At 47.1% G+C, this 24,357-nt stretch overlaps 18 non-coding genes and 3 pseudogenes across 18 annotated transcripts; 3 read left to right on the top strand and 18 right to left on the bottom strand.

The window, feature by feature from the left end:
* Positions 1 to 2,280: 2,280 nt before the first annotated feature.
* Positions 2,281 to 2,444, bottom strand: LOC135016740 (U1 spliceosomal RNA). Its single transcript, XR_010214740.1, has one exon. It is a non-coding gene; the product is annotated as a U1 spliceosomal RNA (small nuclear RNA).
* Positions 2,445 to 3,115: 671 nt separating this feature from the next.
* Positions 3,116 to 3,278, bottom strand: LOC135016739 (U1 spliceosomal RNA). Its single transcript, XR_010214739.1, has one exon. It is a non-coding gene; the product is annotated as a U1 spliceosomal RNA (small nuclear RNA).
* A 152-nt stretch (positions 3,279 to 3,430) lies between these two features.
* On the bottom strand, positions 3,431 to 3,594 carry LOC135016634 (U1 spliceosomal RNA). The gene has a single exon (XR_010214648.1). It is a non-coding gene; the product is annotated as a U1 spliceosomal RNA (small nuclear RNA).
* Positions 3,595 to 4,262: 668 nt separating this feature from the next.
* On the bottom strand, positions 4,263 to 4,426 carry LOC135016715 (U1 spliceosomal RNA). Its single transcript, XR_010214720.1, has one exon. It is a non-coding gene; the product is annotated as a U1 spliceosomal RNA (small nuclear RNA).
* A 152-nt stretch (positions 4,427 to 4,578) lies between these two features.
* LOC135016811 (U1 spliceosomal RNA) lies at positions 4,579 to 4,742 on the bottom strand. Its single transcript, XR_010214805.1, has one exon. It is a non-coding gene; the product is annotated as a U1 spliceosomal RNA (small nuclear RNA).
* A 702-nt stretch (positions 4,743 to 5,444) lies between these two features.
* LOC135016732 (U1 spliceosomal RNA) lies at positions 5,445 to 5,579 on the bottom strand (annotated as a pseudogene).
* Positions 5,580 to 5,731: 152 nt separating this feature from the next.
* On the bottom strand, positions 5,732 to 5,895 carry LOC135016832 (U1 spliceosomal RNA). Its single transcript, XR_010214825.1, has one exon. It is a non-coding gene; the product is annotated as a U1 spliceosomal RNA (small nuclear RNA).
* Positions 5,896 to 8,256: 2,361 nt separating this feature from the next.
* Positions 8,257 to 8,412, top strand: LOC135016753 (U1 spliceosomal RNA). The gene has a single exon (XR_010214748.1). It is a non-coding gene; the product is annotated as a U1 spliceosomal RNA (small nuclear RNA).
* Positions 8,413 to 9,086: 674 nt separating this feature from the next.
* On the top strand, positions 9,087 to 9,250 carry LOC135016656 (U1 spliceosomal RNA). Its single transcript, XR_010214670.1, has one exon. It is a non-coding gene; the product is annotated as a U1 spliceosomal RNA (small nuclear RNA).
* Positions 9,251 to 9,402: 152 nt separating this feature from the next.
* Positions 9,403 to 9,565, top strand: LOC135016728 (U1 spliceosomal RNA). Its single transcript, XR_010214733.1, has one exon. It is a non-coding gene; the product is annotated as a U1 spliceosomal RNA (small nuclear RNA).
* A 3,302-nt stretch (positions 9,566 to 12,867) lies between these two features.
* LOC135016816 (U1 spliceosomal RNA) lies at positions 12,868 to 13,031 on the bottom strand. Its single transcript, XR_010214809.1, has one exon. It is a non-coding gene; the product is annotated as a U1 spliceosomal RNA (small nuclear RNA).
* A 692-nt stretch (positions 13,032 to 13,723) lies between these two features.
* LOC135016729 (U1 spliceosomal RNA) lies at positions 13,724 to 13,865 on the bottom strand (annotated as a pseudogene).
* A 152-nt stretch (positions 13,866 to 14,017) lies between these two features.
* LOC135016723 (U1 spliceosomal RNA) lies at positions 14,018 to 14,181 on the bottom strand. Its single transcript, XR_010214728.1, has one exon. It is a non-coding gene; the product is annotated as a U1 spliceosomal RNA (small nuclear RNA).
* A 692-nt stretch (positions 14,182 to 14,873) lies between these two features.
* On the bottom strand, positions 14,874 to 15,015 carry LOC135016691 (U1 spliceosomal RNA; annotated as a pseudogene).
* Positions 15,016 to 15,167: 152 nt separating this feature from the next.
* Positions 15,168 to 15,331, bottom strand: LOC135016746 (U1 spliceosomal RNA). The gene has a single exon (XR_010214744.1). It is a non-coding gene; the product is annotated as a U1 spliceosomal RNA (small nuclear RNA).
* A 6,743-nt stretch (positions 15,332 to 22,074) lies between these two features.
* On the bottom strand, positions 22,075 to 22,190 carry LOC135016798 (U5 spliceosomal RNA). The gene has a single exon (XR_010214792.1). It is a non-coding gene; the product is annotated as a U5 spliceosomal RNA (small nuclear RNA).
* A 275-nt stretch (positions 22,191 to 22,465) lies between these two features.
* Positions 22,466 to 22,581, bottom strand: LOC135016766 (U5 spliceosomal RNA). Its single transcript, XR_010214760.1, has one exon. It is a non-coding gene; the product is annotated as a U5 spliceosomal RNA (small nuclear RNA).
* Positions 22,582 to 22,855: 274 nt separating this feature from the next.
* LOC135016783 (U5 spliceosomal RNA) lies at positions 22,856 to 22,971 on the bottom strand. Its single transcript, XR_010214777.1, has one exon. It is a non-coding gene; the product is annotated as a U5 spliceosomal RNA (small nuclear RNA).
* Positions 22,972 to 23,246: 275 nt separating this feature from the next.
* Positions 23,247 to 23,362, bottom strand: LOC135016773 (U5 spliceosomal RNA). Its single transcript, XR_010214767.1, has one exon. It is a non-coding gene; the product is annotated as a U5 spliceosomal RNA (small nuclear RNA).
* Positions 23,363 to 23,636: 274 nt separating this feature from the next.
* Positions 23,637 to 23,752, bottom strand: LOC135016771 (U5 spliceosomal RNA). The gene has a single exon (XR_010214765.1). It is a non-coding gene; the product is annotated as a U5 spliceosomal RNA (small nuclear RNA).
* Positions 23,753 to 24,003: 251 nt separating this feature from the next.
* LOC135016789 (U5 spliceosomal RNA) lies at positions 24,004 to 24,119 on the bottom strand. The gene has a single exon (XR_010214783.1). It is a non-coding gene; the product is annotated as a U5 spliceosomal RNA (small nuclear RNA).
* Positions 24,120 to 24,357: the final 238 nt, after the last annotated feature.

Here is a 24,357-nt window from a genome sequence, read left to right as displayed (position 1 = left end):
CGCCATAGCGAATCATTCCCCTAGACATAGCCAATAACGTGTCCTGTGATCACTGGGCCGCGAGCGAACGTGACGCTTGAGCGTCTCGCCTACGGCTGAGCGATCGCTACGTCAATAGCGTACCATTACGGTACTTCTTAAGTAAACAGCGTACAGTGTTCTTAGCTTCATAAAGGGTTGTTTATACGACAAGGAATTTAGCATTGTCACCTGGTTGCTGGGTCACTGCAGCGGAGGCTCCAGTTTCTTCCTAAGGTCAGTCACACACACACCGCCCTTCCGGATCACGAGGCCGCTGATGAAGGGGAGCGTGGCCGTAGGGGGTGGACCGTGTGCGCACTGGCGTGGACACTGATTACTGGGCAGCCGCTCCACTAGCCACCAGGTACAGTTAAGGAGCACAGGTCTGGGAGTTTTACTCCTATATTAACCCAATTTTGTACTGCCCGCAGCGCATTGTGATAGGTAATAGGGCCTGATTCAGGTTGGAATGCAATCACAATAAGCGATCCAACTGCAAAAATTGCTAACAGCATACGCATGTGCCTGCATTTTCTGCGGCACCCCGCAGAGAATGCGATCGCCTCTGCCTGTCAATCGGGGCGGGGGGGGGAGAGGGGGGTCAGCAACACTCCATTTCCAAGTCAGGGATGGAGCGGTGCGGGGGCAAGGCTTCAAAATGGGGTCTGCAACGGAGGAGACACAGGGGGCGTGGTCACAGCGGCTGTATGACATCACATTCAGCCGCTGTGATCACAAAAATGGTGGCGGCTTCCTGCGCGCACATACAGTTTGCACCAGCAGGAGGCTACACCATTTTTTATGATCACGCTGAACTGCAGTGCGACTGCAATTACAGCATGGTCAAGAATGGAGGCGTCATGCTGGGTGGCCATGCCCTGTCACTGTGCAGGAGCCAGCACCGCACACACACTAGTCCCCGGGTGCAGCCCCCAACCCCCGGGACACCCGGAGCAACAAAATGTAGATTCAGGCCACCAGGCCACGCCCCTACCTATGAAACCATGCCTCCTTTTTACCATTGCGCTGCTTATCTGCGCGCACTGCATTACAATCTCCTTCGCCACCTCTCTGGGTGTCACCAGTGATAGTGACACCTCTGCCATGCTTGTAGCAGCTGGTCCTAAGATCTACGCCTCAAGCCCTGAGTGTTTGCCCTTGTGACTTGTTGATCATCATAGCGAAGCAGATGCTTACAGAAAACTGCAGGGGCTTAGATTGAAAATAAAAAAATTGATGGGTATAAGGTAGAGAGGAGCGGGTTCGGTTCTCCGAGAACCGAATTCCCGACGAACTCCATGTGGTTTACACTGGTCCGAGGCAGGCTCGGTTGTTCCCGCCTGACTCGGAAAACCTGAACAAGGGAAAATGTCATCATCCCGCTGTCGGATTCTCTCGAGATTCGGATTCCATATAAAGAGCTGCGCGTTGCCGCCATTTTTACTCGTGCATTGAAGAGAGAGCGGAGAGGACGTGGCTATGTTCTCTCAGTGGAAATCTCAATATCAGTGCTCAGTATCAGTGGTTACTTATTGCTGCTCAGTAATACTAGTAGTGTGTCTCTCCTGCTCAGTGTCAGTTCTCAGTAGTATCCTCATCAGTGCTCAGTATCACTGCTCATTGTCTTGTGCTGCATTGTGGTGCTCAGCATACTACAGTACATTACTAATAGTCCAGTGCTGCATCTTGCTGCTCAGTGTCAGTTCTAGTATCCTCATCAGTGCTCACTATCACTGCTCATTACATTGTGGTGTTCTGTATACTACAGTAACATAGTAATATAGTAACATATAGTAACATAGTTTTTGAGGTTGAATAGAGGCAAATTGCCCATCGTGTTCAACCTGTTTTAAGTTGTGATGATTCTACATACTTGCTGAATAATGTTTTATGACTAGTTAGCTACTATAACTCATGTTACCCCCGGATTAACCATGTTGATATTTTAAGTATTATAACCTTGGATAGCTTTTTCATTCAGAAATGTATCCATTCCTTTTTTAAATCCAATTACAGAGTCCGCCATTACCACCTTCCCTGGCAGGGAATTCCACATCCTGATTGCCCTAACAGTGAACATCATAATATCTCACCTGGCAGGTAAGTAGGAGTTGGGCTAGAGCTGTGGAGGATTGCTGCTCGGGCACCCCCTGTCAAGTGAAGGAGATCCAACTGAGGCAGCACAAGGGAACTCTCGAAAGAAGAACAAGGCTAGAGGAAGATCTGAGACAAAGAAATCTGACTTTTACCAGAGCTGACCAGAGGAAAGCACAAACGCAGTCCCCCACTACCACAAATAATGCAGTCGAGTTTCCCACATTTGGGGAAATCACAGGGGTCAGCATACCCAGAGTGCAATGAATGAACCTCACCCTGGGAGAACAATCTTCATGACCATGGTATCTCCTATGCAAAATAAGTATGATTTGGGATAGGGCTGGGGAGGGCCGCTGCTCAGGCACATCTCTGTCAAGTAAAGGAGATTCAACTGAGGCAACACAAGGGAACTCTCATCTGGGGACAACAACTGCAGGGAGAACACATATTTTCAGATGAACATGGGAGGGCAGAAGGCTGCCTAACACTGAAGCACCCCCAAACAACAAACCAAATGCAACTACTAGTGCAAGCATTCCTGGGGGAAGGCCTGCAGCAGATGGATTTGCATATGGTGATGTCATCCAAGCAGTGGGTCAAAGTTGGCTTCAACCCTCGTCTGCATATGAAAATAAAAAAGGGGTGTGCAGGGCATGGCGGCCTTTTGCGGCGCTTGGATGACCCCTAGTTTGCATTAAACACCTCCACCTTCCTTCGGTGTGGGGCTCATGTTGGCTATGCCCCAGCCCCTGAAGCATTCAAGCTGATTTCTTGCAGCAGCTGGGCACTGTAACAGCTCCAGAGCTGCTCTGAAAAGCAAGTAAAAGGGTGTGGGCCCTGCAGCACTACCTGTAGTTTGCATTGTGCGTTGGAAGGCACAAAGTAAGCAGACGGGAGAAGTCAGGATAGTGCACAAGGGCATAGAAGGGAGCGGCTCAAGAAAAGAGAAGTGGAAACAGACAGCAAACTAGGCTGGAGAGAGACCTGAGACAAAGAGATCTGAATTATACGAGAGCCGACCAGAGGAAACACAAATTATGTAATCAAGTGTCCCACATTTGGGGAAATCGTAGGAGCAGCACACCCAGAGTGCATTGGGTGAGCCTTGCCCTGGGAGAAGCACCTTCCTGATCATAGTATCTCACCTGGCAGGTAAGTAGGAGTTGGGCTAGAGCTGGGGAGGGTCGCTGTTCGGGCACCCCCCTGTCAAGTGAAGGAGATCCAACTGAGGCAGCACAAGGAAACTCTCGAAAAAAGAACAAGGCTAGAGGAAGATCTGAGACAAAGAAATCTGACTTTTACCAGAGCTGACCAGAGGAAAGCACAAACACAGTCCCCCACTACCACAAATAATGCAGTCGAGTTTCCCACATTTGGGGAAATGACAGGGGTCAGCATACCCAGAATGCAATGAATGAACCTCACCCTGGGAGAACAATCTTCATGACAATGGTATCTCCTATGCAAAATAAGTATGATTTGGGATAGGGCTGGGGAGGGCCGCTGCTCAGGCACATCTCTGTCAAGTAAAGGAGATTCAACTGAGGCAGCACAAGGGAACTCTCATCTGGGGACAACAACTGCAGGGAGAACACATATTTTCAGATGAACATGGGAGAGCAGAAGGCTGCCTAATACTGAAGCACCCCCAAACAACAAACCAAATTCAACAACTAGTACAAGCATTCCTGGGAAAAGGTCTGCAGAAGACGGATTTGCATACGGTGATGTCATCCAAGCAGTGGGCCAAAGTTGGCTGGAACCCTCATCTGCATATGAAAAGAGAAAAGGGGTATGCAGGGCATGGCGGCCTTTTGCGGCGCTTGGATGACCCTTAGTTCGCATTAAACACCTCCACCCTCCGTCGGTGTGGGGCTCATGTTGGCTATGCCCCAGCCCCTGAAGCATTCAAGCTGATTTCTTGCAGCAGCTGGGCACTGTAACAGCTCCAGAGCTGCTCTGTAAGGCAAGTAAAAGGGTGTTGGCCCTGCAGCACTACCTGTAGTTTGCATTGTGCGTTGGAAGGCACAAAGTAAGCAGACAGGAGAAGTCAGGAGAGTGCACAAGGGCAAGGGCAGGGGCTCAAGAAAAGAGAAGTGGAAACAGACAGCAAACTAGGCTGGAGAGAGACCTGAGACAAAGAGATCTGAATTATACGAGTAGCCGACCAGAGGAAACACAAATTATGTAGTCAAGTGTCCCACATTTGGGGAAATCGTAGGAGCAGCACACCCAGAGTGCAATGGGTGAGCCTTGCCCTGGGAGAAGCACCTTCCTGATCATAGTATCTCACCTGGCAGGTAAGTAGGAGTTGGGCTAGAGCTGGGGAGGGTCGCTGCTCGGGCACCCCCCTGTCAAGTGAAGGAAATCAAACTGAGGCAGCACAATGGAACTCTCGAAAGAAGAACAAGGCTAGAGGAAGATCTGAGACAAAGAAATCTGACTTTTACCAGAGCTGACCAGAGGAAAACACAAACACAGTCCCCCACTACCACAAATAATGCAGTTGAGTTTCCCACATTTGGGGAAATCACAGGGGTCAGCATACCCAGAATGCAATGAATGAACCTCACCCTGGGAGAACAATCTTTATGACCATGGTATCTCCTATGCAAAATAAGTATGATTTGGGATAGGGCTGGGGAGGGCCGCTGCTCAGGCACATCTCTGTCAAGTAAAGGAGATTCAACTGAGGCAGCACAAGGGAACTCTCATCTGGGGACAACAACTGCCGGGAGAACACATATTTTCAGATGAACATGGGAGGGCAGAAGGCTGCCTAATACTGAAGCACCCCCAAACAACAAACCAAATGCAACAACTAGTACAAGCATTCCTGGGGGAAGGTCTGCAGAAGACGGATTTGCATACAGTGATGTCATCCAAGCAGTGGGCCAAAGTTGGCTGGAACCCTCATCTGCATATGAAAAGAGAAAAGGGGTATGCAGGGCATGGCGGCCTTTTGCGGCGCTTGGATGACCCTTAGTTCGCATTAAACACCCCCACCCTACTTCGGTGTGGGGCTCATGTTGGCCATGCCCCAGCCCCTGAAGCATTCAAGCTGATTTCTTGCAGCAGCTTGGCACTGTAACAGCTCCAGAGCTGCTCTGTAAGGCAAGTAAAAGGGTGTGGGCCCTGCAGCACTACCTGTAGTTTGCATTGTGCATCGGAAGGCACAAAGTAAGCAGACAGGAGGAGAAGTCAGGATAGTGCACAAGGGTATAGAAGGGAGGGGCTCAAGAAAAAAGAAGTGGAAACAGACAGCAAACTAGGCTGGAGAGAGACCTGAGACAAAGAGATCTGAATTATATGAGAGCCGACTAGGGGAAACACAAATTATGCAATCAAGTTTCCCATATTTGGGGAAATCGCAGGGGCAGCACACCCAGAGTGCAATGGGTGAGCCTTGCCCTGGGAGAAGCAACTTCATGATCATAGTATCTCACCTGGCAGGTAAGTAGGAGTTGGGCTAGAGCTGGGGAGGGTCGCTGCTCGGGCACCCCCCTGTCAAGTGAAGGAGATCCAACTGAGGCAGCACAAGGGAACTCTTGAAAGAAGAACAAGGCTAGAGGAAGATCTGAGACAAAGAAATCTGACTTTTACCAGAGCTGACCAGAGGAAAGCACAAACACAGTCCCCCACTACCACAAATAATGCAGTTGAGTTTCCCACATTTGGGGAAATCACAGAGGTCAGCATACCCAGAACGCAATGAATGAACCTAACCCTGGGAGAACAATCTTCATGACCATGGTATCTCCTATGCAAAATAAGTATGATTTGGGATAGGGCTGGGGAGGGCCGCTGCTCAGGCACATCTCTGTCAAGTAAAGGAGATTCAACTGAGGCAGCACAAGGGAACTCTCATCTGGGGACAACAACTGCAGGGAGAACACATATTTTCAGATGAACATGGGAGGGCAGAAGGCTGCCTAATACTGAAGCACCCCCAAACAACAAACCAAATGCAACAACTAGTGCAAGCATTCCTGGGGGAAGGCCTGCCGCAGATGGATTTGCATATGGTGATGTCATCCAAGCAGTGGGTCAAAGTTGGCTTCAACCCTCGTCTGCATATGAAAAGAGAAAAGGGGCATGCAGGGCATGGCGGCCTTTTGCGGCGCTTGGCTGACCCCTAGTTTGCATTAAACACCTCCACCCTCCGTCGGTGTGGGGCTCATGTTGGCTATGCCCCAGCCCCTGAAGCATTCAAGCTGATTTCTTGCTGCAGCTGGGCACTGTAACAGCTCCAGAGCTGCTCTGTAAGGCAAGTAAAAGGGTGTGGGCCCTGCAGCACTACCTGTAGTTTGCATTGTGCGTTGGAAGGCACAAAGTAAGCAGACAGGAGAAGTCTGGAGAGTGCACAAGGGCATAGAAGGCAGCGGCTCAAGAAAAGAGAAGTGGAAACAGACAGCAAACTAGGCTGGAGAGAGACCTGAGACAAAGAGATCTGAATTATACGAGAGCCGACCAGGGGAAACACAAATTATGCAGTCAAGTTTCCCACAGGAGTATATAGGATATGACCCAGTGGTACCTGACGACATAGATACTAACAGCTATTTAATAACATTACGCTAGAAAGTGATTATTAGCAACATATATATCTATATAAACAACCCCGCCAGGGTTGTGCCTTCAAAAATAATCACACACGGAAACGCTTTTTAAACCTTTTTTTCACATCTCTTTATTCTTCTTATGCACATGTATGTTAGTTCTGTGATTTTAACCTTTATGTTTCACTGCAGTTTGGGATAATAATATTAATATTTATCCAATTTTAATACATACTTAATAAAGGTTATATTTTATGATTCATTCATTCTGTCCAGTGCGTCAACAGTGCAGATTTCTTCTTGTTTTTTCTCCCAAATTCTATAACAATGACAGTAAATGTTGTTTCTTTTCAAACAGAACTTTCTTGACCATGCTTCTTGCTTGAAAGATCTGGGAGCACATGGAAAACAGTACAAACCATGCAGTATCACAAGAGCCTTTATTTGATATTTCATGAAGATAGAGCAGAATTGAGGACACGTCAACTATTTCTGCCGAAGGTGGTTCATCTTTCCACATGGTGCCTTTGGCCACTGACACCTTCGTTGAGTCAAAGTCTCTGGCTGTGGTCAGAACTTTGAAAATTTATGTCACCAGAACGGTTCAGATTAGGAAAACAGAGGCTCTGTTTGTCCTGTATGCTCCCAACAGGATTGGGTGTCCTGCTTCCATGTAGACAATTATGCGCTGGATCTGTGGTAAGATTCAGCATGCTCATTCCACGGCAGGATTGCCGTTACTGAATTAGGTGAAGACCCATTCTACTAGAAAGGTGGGTTCATCCTGGGCAGCTGGTCGGGGAGTCTCGGCATTGCAACTTTGCCGAGCAGCTATTTAGTAAACACTTTTGCTAAGTTTTACAAGTTTTAGAGTAAAGGAGATTCAACTGAGGCAGCACAAGGGAACTCTCATCTGGGGACAACAACTGCAGTGAGAACACATATTTTCAGATGAACATGGGAGGGCAGAAGGCTGCCTAATACTGAAGCACCCCCAAACAACAAACCAAATGCAACAACTAGTACAAGCATTCCTGGGGGAAGGTCTGCAGAAGACGGATATGCATATAGTGATGTCATCCAAGCAGTGGGCCAAAGTTGGCTGGAACCCTCATCTGCATATGAAAAGAGAAAAGGGGTATGCAGGGCATGGCGGCCTTTTGCGGCGCTTGGATGACCCTTAGTTCGCATTAAACACCCCCACCCTCCTTCGGTGTGGGGCTCATGTTGGCCATGCCCCAGCCCCTGAAGCATTCAAGCTGATTTCTTGCAGCAGCTTGGCACTGTAACAGCTCCAGAGCTGCTCTGTAAGGCAAGTAAAAGGGTGTGGGCCCTGCAGCACTACCTGTAGTTTGCATTGTGCATTGGAAGGCACAAAGTAAGCAGACAGGAGGAGAAGTCAGGATAGTCCACAAGGGTATAGAAGGGAGGGGCTCAAGAAAAAAGAAGTGGAAACAGACAGCAAACTAGGCTGGAGAGAGACCTGAGACAAAGAGATCTGAATTATATGAGAGCCGACCAGGGGAAACACAAATTATGCAGTCAAGTTTCCCACATTTGGGGAAATCGCAGGGGCAGCACACCCAGGTGAGATACTATAATCAGGAAGGTGCTTCTCCCAGGGCAAGGCTCACCCATTGCACACTGGGTGTGCTGCTCCTACGATTTCCCCAAATGTGGGACACTTGACTGCATAATTTGTGTTTCCTCTGGTCGGCTCTCGTATAATTCAGATCTCTTTGTCTCAGGTCTCTCTCCAGCCTAGTTTGCTCTCTGTTTCCACTTCTTTTTTCTTGAGCCCCTCCCTTCTATACCCTTGTGCACTATCCTGACTTCTCCTCCCGTCTGCTTACTTTGTGCCTTCCAATGCACAATGCAAACTACAGGTAGTGCTGCAGGGCCCACACCCTTTTACTTGCCTTACAGAGCAGCTCTGGAGCTGTTACAGTGCCCAGCTGCTGCAAGAAATCAGCTTGAATGCTTCATGGGATGGGGCATGGCCAACATGAGCCCCAGACCAAAGGAGGGTGGGGGTGTTTAATGCGATCTAGGGGTCATCCAAGCACCGCAAAAGGCCGCCATGCCCTGCACGCCCCTTTTCTCTTTTCATATGCAGATGAGGGTTGAAGCCAACTTTGACCCACTGCTTGGATAACATCACCATATGCAAATCCATCTGCTGCAGGCCTTCCCCCAGGAATGCTTGCACTAGTTGTTGCATTTGGTTTGTTGTTTGGGGGTGCTTCAGTATTAGGCAGCCTTCTGCCCTCCCATGTTCATCTGAAAATATGTGTTCTCCCTGCAGTTGTTGTCCCCATATGAGAGTTCCCTTGTGCTGCCTCAGTTGAATCTCCTTTACTTGACAGAGATGTGCCTGAGCAGCGGCCCTCCCCAGCCCTATCCCAAATCATACTTATTTTGCATAGGAGACACCATGGTCATGAAAATTGTTCACCCAGGGTGAGGTTCATTCATTGCATTCTGGGTATGCTGACCCCTGTGATTTACCCAAATGTGGGAAACTCGCCTGCATTATTTGTGGTAGTTGGGGACTGTGTTTGTGTTTTCCGCTGGTCAGCTCTGGTAAAAGTCAGATTTCTTTGTCTCAGATCTTCCTCTAGCCTTGTTCTTCTTTCGAGAGTTCCATTGTGCTGCCTCAGTTGGATCTCCTTCACTTGACAGGGGGGTGCCCGAGCAGCGACCCTCCCCAGCTCTAGCCCAACTCCTACTTACCTGCCAGGTGAGATACTATGATCTTGAAGGTGCTTCTCCCAGGGCAAGGCTCAACCATTGCACTCTGGGTGTGCTGCCCCTGCGATTTCCCCAAATATGGGAAACTTGACTGCATAATTTGTGTTTCCCCTGGTCGGCTCTCGTATAATTCAGATCTCTTTGTCTCAGGTCTCTCTCCAGCCTAGTTTGCTGTCTGTTTCCACTTCTCTTTTCTTGAGCCGCTCCCTTCTATGCCCTTGCGCACTATCCTGACTTCTCCCGTCTGCTTACTTTGTGCCTTCCAACGCACAATGCGAACTACAGGTAGTGCTGCAGGGCCCACACCCTTTTATTTGCCTTACAGAGCAGCTCTGGAGCTGTTACAGTGCCCAGCTGCTGCAAGAAATCAGCTTGAATGCTTCAGGGGCTGGGGCATAGCCAACATGAGCCCCACACCGAAGGAAGGTGGAGGTGTTTAATGCGAACTAGGGGTCATCCAAGCGCCGCAAAAGGCCGCCATGCCCTGCATAACCCTTTTCTCTTTTCATATGCAGATGAGGGTTCCAGCCAACTTTGGCCCACTGCTTGGATGACATCACCGTATGCAAATTCGTCTCCTGCAGACCTTCCCCCAGGAATGCTTGTACTAGTTATTGCATATGGTTTGATATTTGATGGTGCTTCAGTATTAGGCAGCCTTCCGCCCTCCCATGTTCATCTGAAAAAATGTGGTCTCCCTGCAGTTGTTGTCCCCAGACGAGAGTTCCCTTGTGCTTCCTCAGTTGAATCTCCTTAACTTGACGGGGGAGGGGCTTGCCCGAGCAGCCACCCTCCCCAGCCCTATCCCAACTCATACTTATTTTGCATATGAGATCTCTATATCATGAAGATTGTTATCACAGGGTGAAGTTCATCCATTATATTTTAAAATAGGAAGGTTCAAATTACATATTTGAATTGCATCTATGTGCTGGATTCAAATGTCCCCCCCCTTCCTTTCTCAATTGTGCCCGTCAGCAGCTATTCTAAGGTTGCTGCCAATGGGTGTGACACATTAATTTCTTCTGTGGGGTACACTGGACTCCACAAGGATTCACATTGGGGTGTAGAGTAGGATCTTGATCTGAGGCACCAACCGGCTCAAAGCTTTTGACTGTTCCCAAGATGCTCAGCGCATTCTCCTCTATAACCCCGCTTCCATGAACAGGGAGCTCAGTTTGTAGTTGGTGCCTTCAGTAGCAGGCCACTTAACAGGGGCCTGCCTCAGGAAGCCAATTCTTAGCTATTAATTTTGACAAGAAAATAAGAACTTTTTTTATGAGAATCTACAAGGGCTGCAGCAGGCTAGGTCTAATAGACATCTTTACTGCAGCTTCATCACTCCCAGCGGCGCTGTATACTCCCGTGCCCTGGTTGCTGGGTCACTGCAGCGGAGGCTCCGGTTTCTTCCTAAGGTCAGTCACACACGCACCGCCCTTCCGGATCACGAGGCCGCTGATGAAGGGGAGCGTGGCCGTAGGGGGTGGACCGTGTGCGCACTGGCGTGGACACTGATTACTGGGCAGCCGCTCCACGAGCCACCAGGTACAGTTAAGGAGCACAGGTCTGGGGTTTTTTCTCCCATATTAAACCAATTTTGTACTGCCCGCAGCGCATTGTGATAGGTAATAGGGCCTGATTCAGGTTGGATTGCAATCACAGTAAGCGATCCAACTGCAAAAATTGCTAAGAGCATACGCATGTGCCTGCATTTTCTGCGGCACCCCGCAGAGAATGCGATCGCCTCTGCCTGTCAATCGGGGCAGGGGGGGAGAGGGGGGTCAGCAACACTCCATTTCCAAGTCAGGGATGGAGCGGTGCGGGGGCAAGGCTTCAAAATGGGGTCTGCAACGGAGGAGACACAGGGGGCGTGGTCACAGCGGCTGTATGACATCACATTCAGCCGCTGTGATCACAAAAATGGTGGCGGCTTCCTGCGCGCACATACAGTCTGCACCAGCAGGAGGCTACACCATTTTTTATGATCACGCTGAACTGCAGTGCGACTGCAATTACAGATTGGTCAAGAAGGGAGGCGTCATGCTGGGTGGCCATGTCCTGTCACTGTGCAGGAGCCAGCACCGCTCACACACTAGTCCCAGGGTGCAGCCCCCAACCCCCGGGACACCCGGAGCAACAAAATGTAGATTCAGGCCACCAGGCCACGCCCCTACCTATGAAACCATGCCTCCTTTTTACCATTGCGCTGCTTATCTGCGCGCACTGCATTACAATCTCCTTCGCCACCTCTCTGGGTGTCACCAGTGATAGTGACACCTCTGCCATGCTTGTAGCAGCTGGTCCTAAGATCTACGCCTCAAGCCCTGAGTGTTTGCCCTTGTGACTTGTTGATCATCATAGCGAAGCAGATGCTTACAGAAAACTGCAGGGGCTTAGATTGAAAATAAAAAAATATATGGGTATAAGGTAGAGAGGAGCGGGTTCGGTTCTCCGAGAACCGAATTCCCCACGAACTCCACGTGGTTTACACTGGTCCGAGGCAGGCTCGGTTGTTCCCGCCTGACTCGTAAAACCTGAACAAGGGAAAATGTCATCATCCCGCTGTCGGATTCTCGCGAGATTCGGATTTCATATAAAGAGCTGCGCGTTGCCGCCATTTTTACTCGTGCATTGAAGAGGGAGCGGAGAGGACGTGGCTATGTTCTCTCAGTGGAAATCTCAATATCAGTGCTCAGTATCAGTGGTTACTTATTGCTGCTCAGTAATACTAGTAGTGTGTCTCTCCTGCTCAGTGTCAGTTCTCAGTAGTATCCTCATCAGTGCTCAGTATCACTGCTCATTGTCTTGTGCTGCATTGTGGTGCTCAGCATACTACAGTACATTACTAATAGTCCAGTGCTGCATCTTGCTGCTCAGTGTCAGTTCTAGTATCCTCATCAGTGCTCACTATCACTGCTCATTACATTGTGGTGTTCTGTATACTACAGTAACATAGTAATATAGTAACATATAGTAATATAGTTTTTGAGGTTGAAAAGAGGCAAATTGCCCATCGTGTTCAACCTGTTTTAAGTTGTGATGATTCTACATACTTGCTGAATAATGTTTTATGACTAGTTAACTACTACAACTCATGTTACCCCCGGATTAACCATGTTGATATTTTAAGTATTATAACCTTGGATAGCTTTTTCATTCAGAAATGTATCCATTCCTTTTTTAAATCCAATTACAGAGTCCGCCATTACCACCTTCCCTGGCAGGGAATTCCACATCCTGATTGCCCTAACAGTGAAGATCATAGTATCTCACCTGGCAGGTAAGTAGGAGTTGGGCTAGAGCTGTGGAGGATTGCTGCTTGGGCACCCCCTGTCAAGTGAAGGAGATCCAACTGAGGCAGCACAAGGGAACTCTCGAAAGAAGAACAAGGCTAGAGGAAGATCTGAGACAAAGAAATCTGACTTTTACCAGAGCTGACCAGAGGAAAGCACAAACACAGTCCCCCACTACCACAAATAATGCAGTCGAGTTTCCCACATTTGGGGAAATCACAGGGGTCAGCATACCCAGAATGCAATGAATGAACCTCACCCTGGGAGAACAATCTTCATGACCAAGGTATCTCCTATGCAAAATAAGTATGATTTGGGATAGGGCTGGGGAGGGCCGCTGCTCAGGCACATCTCTGTCAAGTAAAGGAGATTCAACTGAGGCAGCACAAGGGAACTCTCATCTGGGGACAACAACTGCAGGGAGAACACATATTTTCAGATGAACATGGGAGGGCAGAAGGCTGCCTAAAACTGAAGCACCCCCAAACAACGAACCAAATGCAACTACTAGTGCAAGCATTCCTGGGGGAAGGCCTGCAGCAGATGGATTTGCATATGGTGATGTCATCCAAGCAGTGGGTCAAAGTTGGCTTCAACCCTCGTCTGCATATGAAAAGAAAAAAGGGGTGTGCAGGGCATGGCGGCCTTTTGCGGCGCTTGGATGACCCCTAGTTCGCATTAAACACCTCCACCCTCCTTCGGTGTGGGGCTCATGTTGGCTATGCCCCAGCCCCTGAAGCATTCAAGCTGATTTCTTGCAGCAGCTGGGCACTGTAACAGCTCCAGAGCTGCTCTGTAAAGCAAGTAAAAGGGTGTGGGCCCTGCAGCACTACCTGTAGTTTGCATTGTGCGTTGGAAGGCACAAAGTAAGCAGATGGGAGAAGTCAGGATAGTGCACAAGGGTATAGAAGGGAGGGGCTCAAGAAAAAAGAAGTGGAAACAGACAGCAAACTAGGCTGGAGAGAGACCTGAGACAAAGAGATCTGAATTATATGAGAGCCGACCAGGGGAAACACAAATTATGCAGTCAAGTTTCCCACATTTGGGGAAATCGCAGGGGCAGAACAGCCAGAGTGCAATGGGTGAGCCTTGCCCTGGGAGAAGCATCTTCATGATCATAGTATCTCACCTGGCAGGTAAGTAGGAGTTGGGCTAGAGCTGGGGAGGGTCGCTGCTCGGGCACCCCCCTGTCAAGTGAAGGAGATCCAACTGAGGCAGCACAAGGGAACTCTCGAAAGAAGAACAAGGCTAGAGGAAGATCTGAGACAAAGAAATCTGACTTTTACCAGAGCTGACCAGAGGAAAGCACAAACACAGTCCCCCACTACCACAAATAATGCAGTTGAGTTTCCCACATTTGGGGAAATCACAGGGGTCAGCATACCCAGAATGCAATGAATGAACCTAACCCTGGGAGAACAATCTTCATGACCATGGTATCTCCTATGCAAAATAAGTATGATTTGGGATAGGGCTGGGGAGGGCCGCTGCTCAGGCACATCTCTGTCAAGTAAAGGAGATTCAACTGAGGCAGCACAAGGGAACTCTCATCTGGGGACAACAACTGCAGGGAGAACACATATTTTCAGATGAACATGGGAGGGCAGAAGGCTGCCTAATACTGAAGCACCCCCAAACAACAAACCAAATGCAACAACTAGTGCAAGCATTCCTGGGGGAAGGCCTGCAGCAGATGGATTTGAATATGGTGATGTCATCCAAGCAGTGGGTCAAAGTTGGCTTCAACCCTCGTCTGCATATGAAAAGAATAAAGGGGTGTGCAGGGCATGGCGGCCTTTTGCGGCGCTTGGATGACCCCTAGTTCGCATTAAACACCTCCACCCTCCTTCGGTGTGGGGCTCATGTTGGCTATGCCCCAGCCCCTGAAGCATTCAAGCTGATTTCTTGCAGCAGCTGGGCACTGTAACAGCTCCAGAGCTGCTCTGTAAAGCAAGTAAAAGGGTGTGGGCCCTGCAGCACTACCTGTAGTTTGTATTGTGCGTTGGAAGGCACAAAGTAAGCAGACGGGAGAAGTCAGGATAGTGCACAAGGGTATAGAAGGGAGGGGCTCAAGAAAAAAGAAGTGGAAACAGACAGCAAACTAGGCTGGAGAGAGACCTGAGACAAAGAGATCTGAATTATATGAGAGCCGACCAGGGGAAACACAAATTATGCAGTCAAGTTTCCCACATTTGGGGAAATCGCAGGGGCAGCACACCCAGAGTGCAATGGGTGAGCCTTGCCCTGGGAGAAGCATCTTCATGATCATAGTATCTCACCTGGCAGGTAAGTAGGAGTTGGGCTAGAGCTGGGGAGGGTCGCTGCTCGGGCACCCCCCTGTCAAGTGAAGGAGATCCAACTGAGGCAGCACAAGGGAACTCTCGAGAGAAGAACAAGGCTAGAGGAAGATCTGAGACAAAGAAATCTGACTTTTACCAGAGCTGACCAGAGGAAAGCACAAACACAGTCCCCCACTACCACAAATAATGCAGTTGAGTTTCCCACATTTGGGGAAATCACAGGGGTCAGCATACCCAGAATGCAATGAATTAACCTAACCCTGGGAGAACAATCTTCATGACCATGGTATCTCCTATGCAAAATAAGTATGATTTGGGATAGGGCTGGGGAGGGCCGCTGCTCAGGCACATCTCTGTCAAGTAAAGGAGATTCAACTGAGGCAGCACAAGGGAACTCTCATCTGGGGACAACAACTGCAGGGAGAACACATATTTTCAGATGAACATGGGAGGGCAGAAGGCTGCCTAATACTGAAGCACCCCCAAACAACAAACCAAATGCAACAACTAGTGCAAGCATTCCTGGGGGAAGGCCTGCCGCAGATGGATTTGCATATGGTGATGTCATCCAAGCAGTGGGTCAAAGTTGGTTTAAACACCTTTGCAAAGTTCTATAAGTTTGATACCCTGGCTGAGGAGGACCTCCTGTTTGCTCAATCGGTGCTGCAAAGTCATCCGCACTCTCCTGCCCGTTTGGGAGCTTTGGTATAATCCCCATGGTCCTTACGGAGTCCCCAGCATCCTCTAGGACGTAAGAGAAAATAAGATTTTAAACCTACCGGTAAATCTTTTTCTCGTAGTCCGTAGAGGATGCTGGGTGCCCGTCCCAAGTGCGGACTACTTCTGCAAGACTTGTATATAGTTATTGCTTACATAAGGGTTATATGTTAGTTTTCATCGGTCTTGGACTGATGCTATGTTGTTTTCATACTGTTAACTGGGTAGTATATCACAAGTTATACGGTGTGATTGGTGTGGCTGGTATGAATCTTGACCTTGGATTAACAAAAATCCTTTCCTCGTACTGTCCGTCTCCTCTGGGCACAGTTTCTCTAACTGAGGTATGGAGGAGGGGCATAGAGGGAGGAGCCAGTGCACACCCAGATCTAAAGTCTTTCTTAAAGTGCCCATGTCTGCTGCGGAGCCCGTCTATCCCCCATGGTCCTTACGGAGTCCCCATCATCCTCTACGGACTACGAGAAAAAAAAATTACCGGTAGGTTTAAAATGTTATTTTTTTCTCTGCAACCCACTGCTAAATTGTGCTTCCTAGCTGTTTTTTATAAAATCACTTAATTAAATCTAACTCTGATTACGTCAGAGAAGGCCAGGTACCCTACACCATAAGAGGGGGTTTGAAATTTTGACTTGTCTACTTAAAGATCACCAAAATCTGATGACAAGGTCAATTACATCCCTGGGTGGGATTGAACCACCAACCTTTTGGTTAATAGCCCATGTAAGTGCAAGAAATCCTGAAGCACTCACTCATCATGGGAAAGTACCAATGTGTTTCTTACAAAAATTCTCCAGATTATTGACTTTTTAAAGTTTTTCTAGGAAACGTTCTAGATGAATGCTTATTAGCCTTTGTCAGTATTGACTTTCGCAAGGTGTCTCTGTGGCGCAATCGGTTAGCATGTTTGGCTATTAACCAAAAGGTTGGTGGTTCAATCCCACCCAGGGATGTAATTGACCTTGTAATCAGATTTTGGTGATCTTTAAGTAGACAAGTCAAAATTTCAAAAACCCCCCTTATGGTGTAGGGTACCTGGCCTTCTCTGATGTAATCAGAGTTAGATTTGATTAAGTGATTTTATAAAAAAACAGCTAGGAAGCACAATTTAGCAGTGAGTTGCAGAGAAAAAAAATTATGCTGGCAGAAAAGTCCAATTGAGTGATTAAACAGCTCTTCATTTTCTGATTTTATGTTTATGCTAACAAATTTGCTCTCTGAAAAGTGTCCACAAAGCCAAGTCTCTGATTAACACCTTTGTAGGAATGGTTTTTCACCTATTACTGAATTAAACTTGCTTCATTGGAAAGGCATCAAAGATGCATCCTCATTTCAATGTCTACTGAAATAATACAGGTTGACACCAGGAAACGTCACTGCATCCTTGCTGCTTCCTCATGGGGAAGTCTGTTTAATGTGAAAACAAGGTGATATCTAATCAGCACACAGGTAAGGAATTAAGAAAATCTTTCTTTATGGGTGAAGATGTTTCTCACAAATTGTTGTCCCAATGCATCATTGAAATTCAAGATGGAAGATGATTTTCATATATCACTTGTACATTTTGCATTGCTCTTCTGGTGACAATGTAGTTTGTTTTTGTCAATTACCATTTCAGTAATAGGGTAAAGAAAATTAAGTGGATTTTTTAAAGAAAACAATGCTGTCAATATACTATTAAAACAAATTAAAATGATAAAAGTTATTGTACTTTAAGTAAAAATAAAAGTGCCAAAATATCAATCCCAGTTTTTGATTACTTTAATTATAAAAAAAAAAATGCACATAGCAGAGGATAGTTTCGATCAATCGACCTCTGGGTTATGGGCCCAGCATGCTTCCATTGCACTACTCTGCTGCTCATGGAAGTGTCAGAGATCCTGAAGACTAAATTGATTAAAGGCCTTAAAGTACTGGACTATAAGGAAAGACTTACTAGGCTGAATATTTATACACTAGAAAAGAGGTGCCTAAGAGGAGATATTATTAATATCTTCAAATATGTAAAGATACATAACAAAGAGTTATCAGAGGAATTATTTATTAAAAGAACACGTGGTCACTCGCTGCGACTGGAGGAAAGTTCAGAACGCAATGGAGGAAAGGTTTCTTCACTGTTAGGGCAATCAGGATGTGGAATTCCCTGCCAGGGAAGGTGGTAATGGCGGACTCTGTAAATGGATTTAAAAAAGGAATGGATACATTTCTGAATGAAAAAGCTATCCAAGGTTATAATACTTAAAATATCAACATGGTTAATCCGGGGGTAACATGAGTTATAGTAGCTAACTAGTCATAAAACATTATTCAGCAAGTATGTAGAATCATCACAACTTAAAACAGGTTGAACACGATGGGCAATTTGCCTCTATTCAACCTCAAAAACTATGTTACTATATTACTATGTTATTGTAGTATACAGAACACCACAATGCAATGAGCAGTGATAGTGAGCACTGATGAGGATACTAGAACTGACACTGAGCAGCAAGATGCAGCACTGGACTATTAGTAATGTACTGTATTATGCTGAGCAACACAATGCAGCACAAGACAATGAACAGTGATACTGAGCACTGATGAGGATACTACTGAGAACTGACACTGAGCAGGAGAGACACACTACTAGTATTACTGAGCAGCAATAAGTAACCACTGATACTGAGCACTGATATTGAGATTTCCACTGAGAGAACATAGCCACGTCCTCTCCGCTCTCTCTTCAATGCACGAGTAAAAATGGCAGCAACGCGCAGCTCTTTATATGGAATCCGAATCTCGCGAGAATCCGACAGCGGGATGATGACATTTTCCCTTGTTCAGGTTTTCCGAGTCAGGCGGGAACAACCGAGCCTTCCTCGGACCAGTGTAAACCACGTGGAGTTCGTGGGGAATTCGGTTCTCGGAGAACCGAACCCGCTCCTCTCTACCTTATACCCTATCAATTTTTTTATTTTCAATCTAAGCCCCTGCAGTTTTCTGTAAGCATCTGCTTCGCTATGATGATCAACAAGTCACAAGGGCAAACACTCAGGGTTTGAGGCGTAGATCTTAGGACCAGCTGCTACAAGCATGGCAGAGGTGTCACTATCACTGGTGACACCCAGAGAGGTGGCGAGGGAGATTGTAATGCAGTGCGCGCAGATAAGCAGTGCAATGGTAAAAAGGAGGCATGGTTTCATAGGTAGGGGCGTGGCCTGGTGGCCTGAATCTACATTTTGTTGCTCCGGGTGTCCCGGGGGTTGGGGGCTGCACCCGGGGACTAGTGTGTGAGCGGTGCTGGCTCCTGCAAAGTGACAGGGCATGGCCACCCAGCATGATGCCTCCCTTCTTGACCATGCTGTAATTGCAGTCGCACTGCAGTTCAGCGTGATCATAAAAAATGGTGTAGGCTCCTGCTGGTGCAGACTGTATGTGCGCGCAGGAAGCCGCCACCATTTTTGTGATCACAGCGGCTGAATGTGATGTCATACAGTCGCTGTGACCACGCCCCCTGTGTCTCCTCCGTTGCAGACCCCATTTTGAAGCCTTGCCCCCGCACCGCTCCATCCCTGACTTGGAAATGGAGTGTTGCTGACCCACCTCTCCCCCCCTTCCCCGCCCCGATTGACAGGCAGAGGCGATCACATTCTCTGCGGGGTGCCGCAGAAAATGCAGGCACATGCGTATGCTCTTAGCAATTTTTGCAGTTGGATCGCTTATTGTGATTGCAATCCAACCTGAATCAGGCCCTATTACCTATCACAATGCGCTGCGGGCAGTACAAAATTGGGTTAATATAGGAGAAAAACCCCCAGACCTGTGCTCCTTAACTGTACCTGGTGGCTAGTGGAGCGGCTGCCCAGTAATCAGTGTCCACCGCAGTGCGCAAACGGCCCACCCCCTACGGCCTCGCTCCCCTTCAGCAGCGGCCTCGTGATCCGGAAGGGTGGTGTGTGTGTGACTGACCTTAGGATGAAACCGGAGCCTCCGCTGCAGTGACCCAGCAACCAGGGCACGGGAGTATACAGCGCCGCTGGGAGTGATGAAGCTGCAGTAAAGATGTCTATTAGACCTAGCCTGCTGCAGCCCTTGTAGATTCTCATAAAACAAGTTCTTCTTTTCTTGTCAAAATTAATAGCTAAGAATAGGCTGCCTGAGGCAGGCCCCTGTTAATTGGCCTGCTACTGAAGGCACCAACTACAAACTGAGCTCCCTGTTCATGGAAGCGGGGTTATAGAGGAGAATGCACTGAGCTTCTTGGGAACAGTCAAAAGCTTTGAGCCGGTTGGTGCCTCAGATCAAGATCCTACTCTACACCCCAATGTGAATCCTTGTGGAGTCCAGTGTACCCCACAGAAGAAATTAATGTGTCACACCCATTGGCAGCAACCTTAGAATAGCTGCTGACGGGCACAATTGAGAAAGGAAGGGGGGGGGGACATTTGAATCCAGCACATAGATGCAATTCAAATATGTAATTCGTACCTTCCTATTTTAAAATATAATGGATGAACCTCACCCTGTGAGAACAATCTTCATGATCAAGAGATCTCATATGCAAAATAAATATGAGTTGGGATAGGGCTGGGGAGGGCTGCTCGGGCAGCACCTCCCCCGTCAAGTTAAGGAGATTCAACTGAGGAAGCACAAGGGAACTCTCGTCTGGGGACAACAACTGCAGGGAGACCACATCTTTTCAGATGAACATGGGAGGGCGGAAGGCTGCCTAATACTGAAGCACCATATGCAACAACTAGTACAAGCATTCCTGGGGGAAGGTCTGCAGCAGACGGATTTGCATACGGTGATGTTATCCAAGCAGTGGGCCAAAGTTGACTGGAACCCTCATCTGCATATGAAAAGAGAAAAGGGGCATGCAGGGCATGGCGGCCTTTTGCAGTGCTTGGATGACCCCTAGTTCACATTAAACACCCCCACCCTCCTTTGGTGTGGGGCTCATGTTGGCCATGCCCCATCCCCTGAAGCATTCAAGCTGATTTCTTGCAGCAGCTGGGCACTGTAACAGCTCCAGAGCTGTTCTGTAAGGCAAGTAAAAGGGTGTGGGCCCTGCAGCACCACCTGTAGTTCGCATTGTGCGTTGGAAGGCACAAAGTAAGCAGACGGGAGGAGAAGTCAGGATAGTGCGCAAGGGCATTCTTTTCTCTTAGTCCGTAGAGGATGCTGGGGTCACATTAAGAACCATGGGGTATAGACGGGATCCGCAAGAGACATGGGCACTTTAAGACTTTCAAAGGGTGTGAACTGGCTCCTCCCTCTATGCCCCTCCTCCAGACTCCAGTTATAGGAACTGTGCCCAGGGAGACGGACATTTCGAGGAAAGGATTTATTGTTAAACTAAGGTGAGCATCTTACCAGCTCACACCTTAAACATGCCGCAGAACGTGGCATTCAACAGAACACAAGCCAACGGCATGAACAATTGCAGCAAAAAGCTGACCAGAACCATAACACAACATGTGTATAACCACAAGTAATAACTGCAGACACAGTATGGACTGGGACGGGTGCCCAGCATCCTCTACAGACTAAGAGAAAAGGATTTACCGGTAGGTATTAAAATCCTATTTTCTCATACGACCTAGAGGATGCTGGGGTCACATTAAGAACCATGGGGTTATACCAAAGCTCTTGAACGGGTGGGAGAGTGCGTACGACTCTGCAGCACCGAATGACCCAACTTAAGGTTATCATCAGCCAAGGTATCAAACTTGTAAAACTTAGCAAAAGTGTTTACTAAATAGCTGCTCGGCAAAGTTGCAATGCCGAGACTCCCCGACCAGCTGCCAAGGATGAACCCACCTTTCTAGTAGAATGGGTCTTCACCTACTTCAGTAACGGCAATCCTGCCGTGGAACGAGCATGCTGAATCTTACCACAGATCCAGCGCATAATGGTCTGCATGGAAGCAGGACACCAAATCCTGTTGGGAGCATACAGGACAAACAGAGCCTCTGTTTTCCTAATCTGAACCGTTCTGGTGACATACATTTTCAAAGTTCTGACCACAGCCAGAGACTTTGACTCAACGAAGGTGTCAGTGGCCAAAGGCACCATGTGGAAAGATGAACCACCTTCGGCAGAAATTGTTGACGTGTCCTCAATTCTGCTCTATCTTCATGAAAGATCAAATAAAGGCTCTTGTGATACTGCATGGTTTGTACTGTTTTCCATGTGCTCCCAGACCTTTAAGCAAGTAGCATGGTCAAGAAAGTTCTGTTTGAAAAGAAACAACATTTACTGTCATTGTTATGCAAATAAACTTACATTAAAGCTAACAAGAAAGCACACTCGTTCTGTCTTTAAACTGATAAAAGAAACCCCAATAATATGGGGCATGCAAAAATTGAGATAAAACTCAGTTTTGCTCCTCTCCACGGAAATCTTTAATAAAAGGCGAAATATTTGTTAGTTCTGAAGAGAAACCAGAGCATGACCAAGATTCCACCTGTCGCCTGAGTGCCATGCCAGCAGTTCTCATTCAGCTGAAAGTGAGCACCCAATTTGAATGAAAGAAAGCAGATTTCTCACCAGGCTTCCCCTTGCTATAAACATGGTTTGTACTCTTTTCCATGTGCTCCCAGATCTTTCAAGCAATTAGTGTGGTCAAGAAAGTTCTGTTTGAAAAGAAACAAACATTTACTGTCATTTCTATGCAAATGAGCTTACATTAAAGCACACTCGTTCTATCTTTAAACCGATAAAATAAAACCCCAATAAGATGGGGCATGCAAAAATTGAGATAAAACTCAGTTTTGCTCCTCTCCACGGAAATCTTTAGTAAAAGGCGAAAGATTTGTTCGTTCTGAAGAGAAACCAGAACATGACCAAGATTCCACCTGTCGCCTGAGTGCCATGCCAGCAGTCCTCATTCAGCTCAAAGTGAGCACCCAATTTGAAAGAAAGAAAGCAGATTTCTCACCAGGCTTCCCCTTGCTATAAACATGGTTTGTACTCTTTTCCATGTGCTCCCAGATCTTTCAAGCAATTAGTATAGTCAAGAAAGTTCTGTTTGAAAAGAAACAAACATTTACTGTCATTTCTATGCAAATGAGCTTACATTAAAGCACACTCGTTCTATCTTTAAACCGATAAAAGAAACCCCAATAAGACGGAGCATGCAAAAATTGAGATAAAACTCAGTTTTGCTCCTCTCCACGGAAATCTTTAGTAAAAGGCGAAAGATCTGTTCGTTTTGAAGAGAAACCAGAGCATGACCAAGATTCCACCTGTCGCCTGAGTGCCATGCCAGCAATCCTCATTCAGCTCAAAGTGAGCACCCAATTTGAAAGAAAGAAAGCAGATTTCTCACCAGGCTTCCCCTTGCTATAAACATGGTTTGTACTCTTTTCCATGTGCTCCCAGATCTTTCAAGCAATTAGTGTGGTCAAGAAAGTTCTGTTTGAAAAGAAACAAACATTTACTGTCATTTCTATGCAAATGAGCTTACATTAAAGCACACTCGTTCTATCTTTAAACCGATAAAATAAAATCCCAATAAGATGGGGCATGCAAAAATTGAGATAAAACTCAGTTTTGCTCCTCTCCACGGAAATCTTTAGTAAAAGGCGAAAGATTTGTTCGTTCTGAAGAGAAACCAGAACATGACCAAGATTCCACCTGTCGCCTGAGTGCCATGCCAGCAGTCCTCATTCAGCTCAAAGTGAGCACCCAATTTGAAAGAAAGAAAGCAGATTTCTCACCAGGCTTCCCCTTGCTATAAACATGGTTTGTACTCTTTTCCATGTGCTCCCAGATCTTTCAAGCATTTAGTATAGTCAAGAAAGTTCTGTTTGAAAAGAAACAAACATTTACTGTCATTTCTATGCAAATGAGCTTACATTAAAGCACACTCGTTCTATCTTTAAACCGATAAAAGAAACCCCAATAAGACGGAGCATGCAAAAATTGAGATAAAACTCAGTTTTGCTCCTCTCCACGGAAATCTTTAGTAAAAGGCGAAAGATCTGTTCGTTTTGAAGAGAAACCAGAGTATGACTAAGATTCCACCTGTCGCCTGAGTGCCATGCCAGCAGTCCTCATTCAGCGCAAAGTGAGCACCCAATTTGAAAGAAAGAAAGCAGATTTCTCACCAGGCTTCCCCTTGCTATAAGCATGGTTTGTACTCTTTTCCATGTGCTCCCAGATCTTTCAAGCAATTAGAATGGTCAAGAAAGTTCTGCTTAAAAAGAAACAGACATTTATAGTCATTGTTATGCAAATAAACTTACATTAAAGCTAACAAGAAACCCCAATAATATGGGGCATGCAAAAATTGAGATAAAACTCAGTTTTGCTCCTCTCCACAGAAATCTTTAATAAAAGGCGAAAGATTTGTTCATTCTGAAGAGAAACCAGAGCATGACCAAGATTCCACCTGTCGCCTAAATGCTGTGCCAGCAGTCCTCATTCAGATCAAAGTGAGCGCCCAACTTGAAAGTAAGCAGATTTCTCACCTGGCTTCTCCTTGCTATAAGCATGGTTTGTACTGTATTCCATGTGCTCCCAGATCTTTCAAGCAAGTAGCATGGTCAAGAAAGTTCTGTTTGAAAAGAAACAAACATTTACTGTCATTTCTATGCAAATGAGCTTACATTAAAG

This window comes from Pseudophryne corroboree, unplaced genomic scaffold, assembly GCF_028390025.1.
Source record: "Pseudophryne corroboree isolate aPseCor3 unplaced genomic scaffold, aPseCor3.hap2 scaffold_302, whole genome shotgun sequence".
In the NCBI taxonomy this organism is placed as follows: Eukaryota; Metazoa; Chordata; class Amphibia; order Anura; family Myobatrachidae; genus Pseudophryne; species Pseudophryne corroboree.
The sequence above is the reverse complement of the archived record's forward strand: the minus strand, read 5'-3'. Positions and strand labels throughout refer to the sequence as shown.